Source organism: Tachysurus fulvidraco, chromosome 2, assembly GCF_022655615.1.
Source record: "Tachysurus fulvidraco isolate hzauxx_2018 chromosome 2, HZAU_PFXX_2.0, whole genome shotgun sequence".
NCBI lineage: Eukaryota > Metazoa > Chordata > Actinopteri > Siluriformes > Bagridae > Tachysurus > Tachysurus fulvidraco.
The window spans coordinates 11,544,025-11,554,458 of NC_062519.1; the positions used below are offsets into that span (position 1 = coordinate 11,544,025).

Here is a 10,434-nt window from a genome sequence, read left to right on the forward strand (position 1 = left end):
TTTATGCATTGTGCATATTGCCAAGGGCTGTTTACCCGGAAGGTTCTCTGGAGGCATATGAAAAGCTGTAAATTGAGCACTAAAGATAAAATCTCAAGACCTGGAAAAAATCGTGTCCAAGCTCTCTGTTCATATGCACAACCTGTATCTTCAAACATAAGCAAAGCATTATGGAAGACAGTAAGCCACATGAATCTAGATGAAATCACAGCTGCTGTCAAAAATGACTGCTGCATCATTCAGGTGGGAGGACGCTTGCTGAACAAAGGTGGAATATCTGCTAAGAATGAGGCATATGTCCGACAGAAGTTGCGAGAGCTGGGAAGGTTACTGGTCAGTGGCAGCAAAGTTGCATCTTTGAAAAGAATGGAAGATTTCCTAGATCCACAGAACTATATGAAGACAGTTAAAGCTGTTAGACATGCATGTGCATATGATTATCAAACCAACACATACAGAACACCTTCACTTGCAAAAAAACTTGGAATAAGCCTAATGAAGCTTAGTAAGCTTACAAAAGCTAAAGCTTTGATTAACAAAGATGTTGACTTGGCACAGAAAGTCACTGGATTTCAAGACGTGCATAAGGAACGGTGGTGTGATTTGATCTCTGCAACAGCTGCACGAAATATAGAATTAAAGTGGAATGCACCTACTGTGTTGCCATTTACAAAGGACGTGCAAAAGCTTCACACCTTCCTTGACAAAAGACAAGATGAATGCGTCAAGCAGTTATCGGTGTATTCTACAAAATACTGGTCCGAACTTGCCAAAACCATTTTAATCCAAATCATCCTGTTCAACTGCCGCAGAGAGGGAGAGGCATCAAGTATGCCTTTATCTGCATTTTTAACCAGGGACACCTGATCCACATGCTGATGTAGACTGGGCATTGTCTGAAGTTGAGAAGAAACTGTGTAGACATTTCTCAAGAATTGTCATCAGGGGAAAAAGAGGACGTCCAGTTCCTGTTCTACTGACGCCAAAAATGCTGGGTGCATTGGAGTTGCTCGTAAAGAACAGGGAGACTTGTGGTGTGCTAAAGGAAAATGTTTATCTTTTTGCTCGGCCAACAGCAATGTCGCATTAGAGGCTCGGACTGCATCCGTAACTTTGCCAAGCATTGTGGTGCAGATAGTCCATATGCACTTACATCCACAAAATTACGAAAACAGGCAGCAACTCTTTCTACAGTCCTAAATCTGAGGGACACGGACTTGGATCAGTTAGCAAACTTTCTTGGACATGATATCCGAATTCATCGGGAATACTATCGCCTTCCTGAAAAGACCCTACAGCTTGCAAAAGTCAGCAAAGTGCTTATGGTGTTAGAACAAGGAAGAGTTGGGCAGTTTAAGGGCAAGAATTTGGATGAGATCACTATTGATCCAAATGGTACAGTATATAAACATTTTTTTTGTTATTTTGCTCATCTACAGTCATGGGTTTCTATTTTTAAGTATAGTACTGTACAAAAGGCTTAGACAGATGTGAAGAAATGCTTTAAAATTAAGGATGCTTTCAAAAATTATATTTATTTTTATGAATGTACTAAGTGAGCAAACAAGAAAAACCTAAATCAAATCAGTAGCTGGTTTGACCAACCTTTGGCTTCAAACCAGCGCACTTGGACAAATTCAGGGATTTTGTAGGATCAGAGTCAGGTGTATGATTAACCAGTAACACCAAGCAGGTGCTAATCATCAATTTCATATGTAGGTTGAAACAAAAAAAGCTGTGTAGGAGATTAAATGTGGGTGAGGAACAGACAAACTCTTCTACTAAGGTAAGGCTGTGGAAGACCGTCTCATGTCACATCATACAGTAACAAGACACAAGGTAGTTCTACAGCATCAGCATGTTCTCTCCCAGACAAATAGTCCAAAGCAGACTGGGGTTTCAAGATATTTTGAAGAAGCACCAACAGCCTATGTTGAGGACCGTAGATGCAGTGGTTGGCCATGGAAAATTAATGCAGCAGATGAAATACTACAAGACATGCTCACTTCCGTTTGACATCAGATGTCGTCCAGCAGTGCCAGCAGCAAAAGACATTTTTGCAAATGGAGATTTGGACAGGATTAATGGTGTCCTCAATGCTGAGAAATACAGGCAGATATCCATCATGCAATACCATTATGACCAAATGCATTTTGCAGCAGGACAACCCCACACACATACAGCCAACGTCATTAAGAACTATCTACCAAATAGTGAAGAAAAAGGAGTCCTGGAAGTGATGGTTTTGGCCTCCAGAGAGCCCTGATCGAGTCTGTCAGGGATTACATGAAAAAGCAGAAGGATTTGAGGCAGCCAACATCCACAGATCTGTGTTTAGTTCTCCAATTTGTTTGGAACAACCTACCTGCTGAGTTCCTTCAAAAACTGTAGTCACACCCAATATTGACTTGATTTGGATTTCTCTCCTGTGTATTTACTTTGAATTTTGTTAATTGATAAATAAACAATTAAGTTTTATTTTTGAAAGCACTTTCCCCACACCTGCCTAAAATGTTTGCACAGTACTGTATTTCGTTAATATGAGACACATGACACAAAGTGGCTGGGGTGTAAAGTCTGACAAACGTACCACTCTACTTTTTGCAGAGGAAATGGTGTTAAACAGTGATGAAATAATGAGTGAGGAAGGTGAGAAATGCGAAGAACATGAAGGTAAGGATTTTTTAAATAATAAATAGTATGATTATTGTTACACTGATTTTTTTTTTTTATTGTAATAGAATATAAAGAGAGTATGCTTTAAAAAAGTAATTACATATGGTTAAAATTTTACATGGAGTTGCCACAAATTTTCCACAGACACTCAAGCAGATGTCAGGGTGCCACCAGTGGACACTGAAATCGTGCACACCGTGGAGATGAATTCTCTTCAAAGGTGAGTGTGGTAATAAATCTGATTTATCTTAATATATCTGATGTATTTTTCTTTTGTATATATCTTGTATATTTTACACAGCTGATGCTGGGTTGGTGGCTATAATCAGCAAATATCATGTTTTGACCATAACATTGACCATGACCATGTTATTTGATCAAACAATAACCATGTTATTTTCAGTTAAAATTATAGTGGTTGGGCTGATAACCTTCATGGATTGATATACAGTATAGGCCATTGGAACAGTGATAAGAAATCAGCAAGAAAATGTGATTCACTACACATTCACCACCAGTAGCCTGACTCTCGCCTGATGAATGCATTGATCCTGTCTTTTGGTAGAAATTCCCAACATGAGAACTGAAGATTTTTCATTCTTAAGACTCAAAATTTCATAGTCAACTTTTAGTTAACTGGAAAAAACAACATAAAACTCCCAGTACAAGGCCACCCATCAGTAAGGTAACAGAGCCCTAACTGTGTAAGGATGCAAGGCCAATAAATCAGAATGCAACACAGTATTGAATCGCCTGTCCATCTAATTAGAGAGCAGTTGCTAGACAACAATTGACGTCAGATATAAGGTTGTGTGTTTGCTGTGTAACTAATGTTTAATTATTTCATTTAGGTAAAACTTCTACTCTGAAAAAGAGGAAGGTTTGGGAAGTAAACGAGGTCACCGCAGTGGAGAGACATGAAGACTTTCATCATGTCATGCCGTGTCCCAGGGAAGTTGGCCTGTCAACTGCATTACAGCTGAGCCTTTAGCTCTTAAAGATGGAGACTGGCAAAGTGTCAAATTCTATTTCTACAATCACATTGTAGCTTATAAGAGAGATCTAAACAAGAATGATTAGATAAGATGGATAATGGCACTTTGGTACTTTTTCTAGTTCTTCTTTTAAGTTATGTTCCATCTCTAGGCTATCACTTTAATGAGCCAGTCAGCATTTATTTCATAATAAACTAATCAGGAGCAGATCAAGTATTTCAATATTTATAAGAACCCTTACCTACACATTGATACTGCATCCAATCAAATTTTTTGGCCACCTCCTTCCATTTTACTGCCACTGCCTTTTGTTTGGGCAATAAAAGCTCCAATGTGCTGCCCATTTATTTGTTTAGCCTAGCTAGCTTGGCAAATGTTGTTAAATTGTTAGCTGCCACTTTTTAGAGTAGTCAGTTTAGGTAGATGAATAAAGATTAAGGCCATATTCATGTTTTGGAAAAAATCCTTTCATTTGTGTATACTAAGTAATGTGCAGTATGCAAGGTTTGAGGTGATTGTAAGGGTCAATTTTTATTTTGGTTGCTGAAAGTTTTTGATCCAAATACTTGAATGCAATTTATTTGTAATTAGTTAATTATGAAGTAAATGCTAGTCAGGCCTAGCCAGTTATAGAATGTTCAGTGCTTGTTATAGAGAATACTCATTTACTTTTGGATGTTGTTGTAAGTGTAAATAAGAGTTGTGCTTTTAACAGCTTTGTATTACACTAAATATGAGAGTTTATTCATATTACATGTGAGCTTTTAGTAAATTTAATGAGACTTTCTGTTGACTTTGGCAGTAAAGAAGCTCAAGACTCAAGTTGTCTTATGTTAAATAAACAGGGCTTTTTTTTGACTGACTGTTTTTACTTCACTAAAGAGTAACAGAACAATATGCAAATAGCTCAAGCAGCTGAAATAGAAGATGCATCTATCAGTTGTAACTTGCCAAAATGACTGGGAAAAATTTTTATATTCTTTGACAAATCAGTAAGGTTCAGTACCTCATGCATGTGTCCTTTCTGTTCCTCAAAAATATCTGGTGAAGGAAAGGGGTGACGACTTGAGATTATAGCTTTGAAATCTGTAATAGCCATGGTACCTCCTTCCATAAAAGGTTCCTTGGTATCTAAAGGTTTTCATTTAATGAAAAAGGGAAGCTCCAGAAAAAGAGTCTGTAATCTATATTGTGTTGATGCATATTTGTGTAAAAGAGATTAATTGCCATTTTGAGTATGCAATTAGTGACGTTTTGGTTAACAGTCCTTGATGTAAATAATTCTTCAAACTCATGAGGTCCTTAAATCGACAAATAGAGAAAATACAAGTCATCTGTTCTTTACATGTAGTGTTACACATCCTTGGTTTGTAATTTTTCATAAGGTAGTTGCGTTAAATACTCAACTTGTTTTTATTAAGCCATGTCCCCTTGATGTTATAAATGACCTGATGTGTGTGTATGCAAATTAGAGACGTTTAGTGATGTCCCCACTACAACACAAAAACCAGCCAAATTTCTGTGTATGCAAATTGGGTATCTAGTGATGTCCCCACTATAACATGAAAATCGGTTAATTTTCTGTGTATGCAAATTAGGTCCCCATTAGGTGTGGTAAAAAAACAAGCACAGAAACTCAGTTAAATCAAGAATTTCAAGTGATCTTTATGTTCCCAGAATTAAATTATACATGCCAGATTTTTTTCACATGAGTAGAACCTCAGGAAAGTGGTGTCCCCAGAACACACCGGCAGAACTACTGACCCCACAGTGCTCTAATTACGTGTGTGTGTGTGTATATGTGTATATATATATATATATATATATATACACACACATACATATATACACACGTGTGTGTATGTGTATATATATATGTGCGTGTGTATATATGTATTTGTGTGTGAAATATGTATACATGTATATATACATGTATGTGTATATACACGTATGTATATATACACGTATATATGTGTATATACATACGTGTATGTGTATATACATACGTGTATGTGTATATACATACGTGTATGTGTATATACATACGTGTATGTGTATATACATATGTGTATATACATATGTATATGTGTATATACATATGTGTATATACATATGTGTATATACATACATGTATGTGTATATACATACATGTATGTATATATGTGTATATACATACATGTATGTGTATATATACGTGTGTATATACATACATGTATGTGTATATATACGTGTGTATATACATACATGTATGTGTATATATATGTATATATACATGTATGTGTATATATTTACATATATATATACACACATATATACGTGTATGTATATATACATACATGTGTATATATACATACATGTATGTATGTATATATGTGTATATATTTACATATATATATATATATATATACACACATGTGTATATATGTATATATATATGTGTGTGTGTGTGTGTGTGTGTGTATATATATATATATATATATATAATATATATGACCCTGAAACTTTTTTTGAATTTTTGCTCATATCATTCGGCGAGATATCCGTTCAATTATTGCAAAAGAATTCCATTGAAGGTCAAAATGCTTTGAACAGAGAACTAAATTCGAATGATCCTATTGTGGCATTGTTCCAAAAATGAACTGAAGCCATTTCACTCTCAACTTTGGGTTCTTGGGCATGTGCATTGTTGAACTTCTATTCCTGCATAGAGCACAAGCCCGTTGACGTTCAGCCATCCTTGCTGTATAGGAAACTCACTAAGCTACACGAATTCTGTGGGCGTGGTCTCAAGTGGGAGAGCTCATGAATAGTAATGAGCTCGATTAATTCCACGTCACACTGAGCAGCTTTTCTAATTAACCTGATTTCTCCGCTTATTTCTTTTCAGTGGCTAGAGCTGACAGGGGAGGTAGCAGTTCATTTTCACATTACCGACACAACACAAATCAAAAAATACAAGTAAGTAACGGTTTTGTGTGGAAGGGTACCTTTAACTATTTGAATTGTAATTGTGATGTTTCAGCGGAGAGGTGAGTGTGTAATTGTGCACTACTTATGCATTCAGGCGGTCTGCAATACTTCAATACTTTGCCACGCTTTTTTCTCTTTGCTTTATCACTGTGGCGGTGTTGCCTTTCTTTTTAATTATGTCTTTTACCTCCTCGTATGCCTCCATGAGGATTTGTGCCTCCGAAGGGGAAAAGTACGACGCTCCATGGTGAATCTGTGATTGGTGGCGGGTCTGTTTGAGTGAGCCGTGAGCGCGCACATATCCAGGATTGGTTTCATCTGGCTTGATGAATCCTTGTCTGCTCATCCTGGCTTGGTTTTTGTGCAACCAATTAAGCCTGGACACACTTGTTTTGGATTCATTGAGCTCAGCTCAGTCATTTATCCTGGATGTCTTAATTCTACTTTGTAATGTACCCAAGATTTTTTGTGTGTTTTCCCTGCGCTTGCAAAAAGCAAATCTGTTATATCCGTTTTTTTCAGCAGGAGCTGAAGAAACTGGTTTATCAGGCCTTCAATTCAGCCACAACTGGCTGTGCCCTCCAGCCAGCTCACACACCCACTAGAAACCACAATTTCTCAAGATGAAAAACCACTCACTGCTTCATTTCCTGGAGGCAGTCGTTATTCTTAATGAAAACGGGAGCCAGTTTCACAATTTTTCCACTCACTCAAACTCCCCACCATGGTAGATCTGTGGACGAGTATGAGTTGTTTTTTGTTTTTTTTTTTGTTTAAAATTGTTTGTGTAGTGTCATTAAATACTTAAATATACTAACCTTAGTTAGTATATACAGTGTGATGCTCATATACTGTTACTTTTAATCAGGTGATTAAAATTGCTATGAAATATTGAACATTTGAATAATAAATGTTAACAGTAACAGTAATAAAACAATGTCTTTGGTTACAGGACTGATCTACAGACCATATTGAAAAAACTTGTCAGCAAAGTTGATGGAAGCTTCTGTCCAACAAGCAACCAAAAATGTATGCAGGAATATTGTTTTCCTGTGTAGCTGGCAAGCATTCAAACATAGGCACTTCAACCCTGAAGCAATGTTGGATGTTTGTGGATGAAGATGACAATGCTCAAGGGGCAGCTGATGAAGGTGGCCCAACAAGAGTATACCTAAGGCTTTTGATGAGGGCCATCCATGAGTCAAACATCTTTGAGGGACAGGAGAAAAACTGAAGTTGTGTCTTGATACTCGGTAAGTAAGCCCACATTCTTGATTGTTTTCTTTCAATTAGCAGCATTCCTTTGTAAGTTTGTTTATGAAGACTTGTTTTAAAAACCTAACCTTACCATAACTATTTCTCCTGTCTGATTTTATTGTTTTATTGTCTGTTATGATTTTAATCTCTTGGGCAGGTTTTTATTTTGCTTTGTAATTGTCTAGTTTTTGTCTGTTTTATATGGTCTTTTGTTAACCATTTTCTCTTGAACTGTTTATTCTCCATTGTTTTACTTTGATTCTTCAGTGCTTTGTGTTTTTAAATGTACAGATCTCTCTTATACTTTGAAAGGTGCCATACCAATAAAGTTGGTCATTGTACTACTAACACTCATCACTACATTAAGACACATTTTTGTAAGAATTATTTGTTTTAGCTTTGCAGACTAAACTGTACACATTTGTGGCAAAATTTATCGCTGTGTCGTTCATGGAGGAGTTGGGCCATACTTTTTCTCTGAAAGGCTTTTCCAGCAGATATGTGGATTACCAAAACCCCCCACCATGGTAGATGAAGTAGCTTACCATACCTTCAGTGAAAGTTAAAGTAAGTGAGAGATTAAAGATGTTACACGTTGAATGTATAATATGTCCTGTGATGCATTTTTCAAACTTATTTGTCTAATTTACCTGTACTATTCATGGTGGAGAACGTTGTTCGATGTTCATCTATATACAGAAGGTATCTTTCAAAGCCAATTGTCATCTCTCCTTTACAATATTTTAATTAGTGTCAAGAAAAAGTATTTTTTGAAAATGTTTGGAATTTTATGGTTTCTGCATTGTCAAAGTGATCTGATCTTTAGCACAGCACATTTTATTTGTCAAATAAATTGACAAATATATCAATGTTAAATGATAAATGATATAAATGGTATACTATTTATTCCATTAGTAATGTTACTTACTTCATAAATAAAATGATTTGTGGTAGTTTTTTGATCAGTTTTTCTCAAAGTCCAATATATTCATTCTTCTGTATTTTGCCCACTACTCAGATATTCAGTTAAGGAAAGTAGTAAAGAAACCAGAAAACTAACATTTAAGAAGCTGAAATCAAAGAATTTTTACTTTTTCCATTAAAAATGATAGATTGAATGATCCTCATTCACCCTTGAAAAGGTATTTTGAGTTTACAGCTGGAGCATCAGTAGTGCCTCCCCTGTAATTTCCACATGGTCCACAAATTCACTTCCTTCTGAAGCACATAAAATCTTTCCAGAGGCATAAAACTGCCACATAATCCTCTGCCTGCCCATACATAATGTTTGACACCTTCAAGAAATATATGATGGAGGGAATTATGCAGGCTCCTGGTTTTGGAGTTCCATGAACAGTCTGTAAATGTAATCGTTTACCCACACCACTGTTTGTAACTCGTTGTTGTTTGTGTTCCACACTGTTTACTGTCACCTGAAAAGTTCGAGATAAAGTGATTAAAAATGTTCTAAATGGATTAATGTTTTCTAGAGTTTTTACAATGTTTGCAGAATTTTGCTATGTACATCTGGAGTGTGACCATAGAAATGAACAAATTAATTTTTTGTATTTTATTTATTTTTGCAAAATATTTTACTCTTTTAATAAACTCATCACATTGCTAAATATAGAAACATTTCGTTTGCAGTTTTACTGACTTGCATTGTTTGCACAAAGAATGAGTTTTACTATGTCTGCAATAGGTACACCTCTGTAGTGTGACCATTTTATGTAGAACCGAATAAATGGATTGTTTTAGACTTGACTTGGAAGTTTGTTCAATTCAAGAGTCCACTGCTTGACTGTCATGTTTTTCTTTGCCAACATGCATCTGACTGTATTACCTGATAGTACTTGATAGTTTTTGGGTACTCCCCGATTTATAAAAATGTTCTTTCTTTGTTTTGCTACAAGGAAGATTTTAGGGTTAAATACAGAGGCTATATATTGTACAGTGGCAATAATGGGTGCATTCTTTTCTTAACATGAAGTGCCCATAATTCTGGAATAGGCTCGATCTCTACTCACCACCGTACCTTTTTCCATTGCTCCAAAGTACTATTTTTATACTTCAGATTTAAGTGTTTTTTCCTGATTCTCACCAAGTGGGTTTCTTAATCCTAATCCCAAATTTTCTCATCACAATGTGTATGTGGAAATTAAACATAACTGAATTTTTACCATGTATTTTTTCTAAGCATTTAAGGATCAGTCTTTTTTTTTTTTCAGACCAACTTTCTTCCACACTGTTCAGCAGTGTGTGTGTACAGTGTGGAAAATAATTATTTGATCCCCTGTAGCTTTTGTAAGTTTGCCCATTTCAAAGAAATGAAGGCCTCTATCATTTTTAATCATTGATTTATTAGATGGAAACAGAATATAGGATAGAGATAGAATATCAATAAAAAAAATTACATAAATGTGTTAAATTGTTACAAATTTCATGGAGTAAAATAAGTATTTTATCCCCAATCAACCAACAATTATTCTGGATCCCACAGACTGGTTATCTGCTCATGTGGAACGCAGAATAATTT

At 35.8% G+C, this 10,434-nt stretch overlaps 1 long non-coding RNA gene across 1 annotated transcript; it reads left to right on the top strand.

Annotated features, from left to right (window-relative positions):
- Positions 1–6,565: 6,565 nt before the first annotated feature.
- Positions 6,566–9,595, top strand: LOC113642682. Its single transcript, XR_003440636.2, has 3 exons — positions 6,566–6,629; positions 7,594–7,894; positions 8,296–9,595. It is a non-coding gene; the product is annotated as an uncharacterized LOC113642682 (long non-coding RNA).
- Positions 9,596–10,434: the final 839 nt, after the last annotated feature.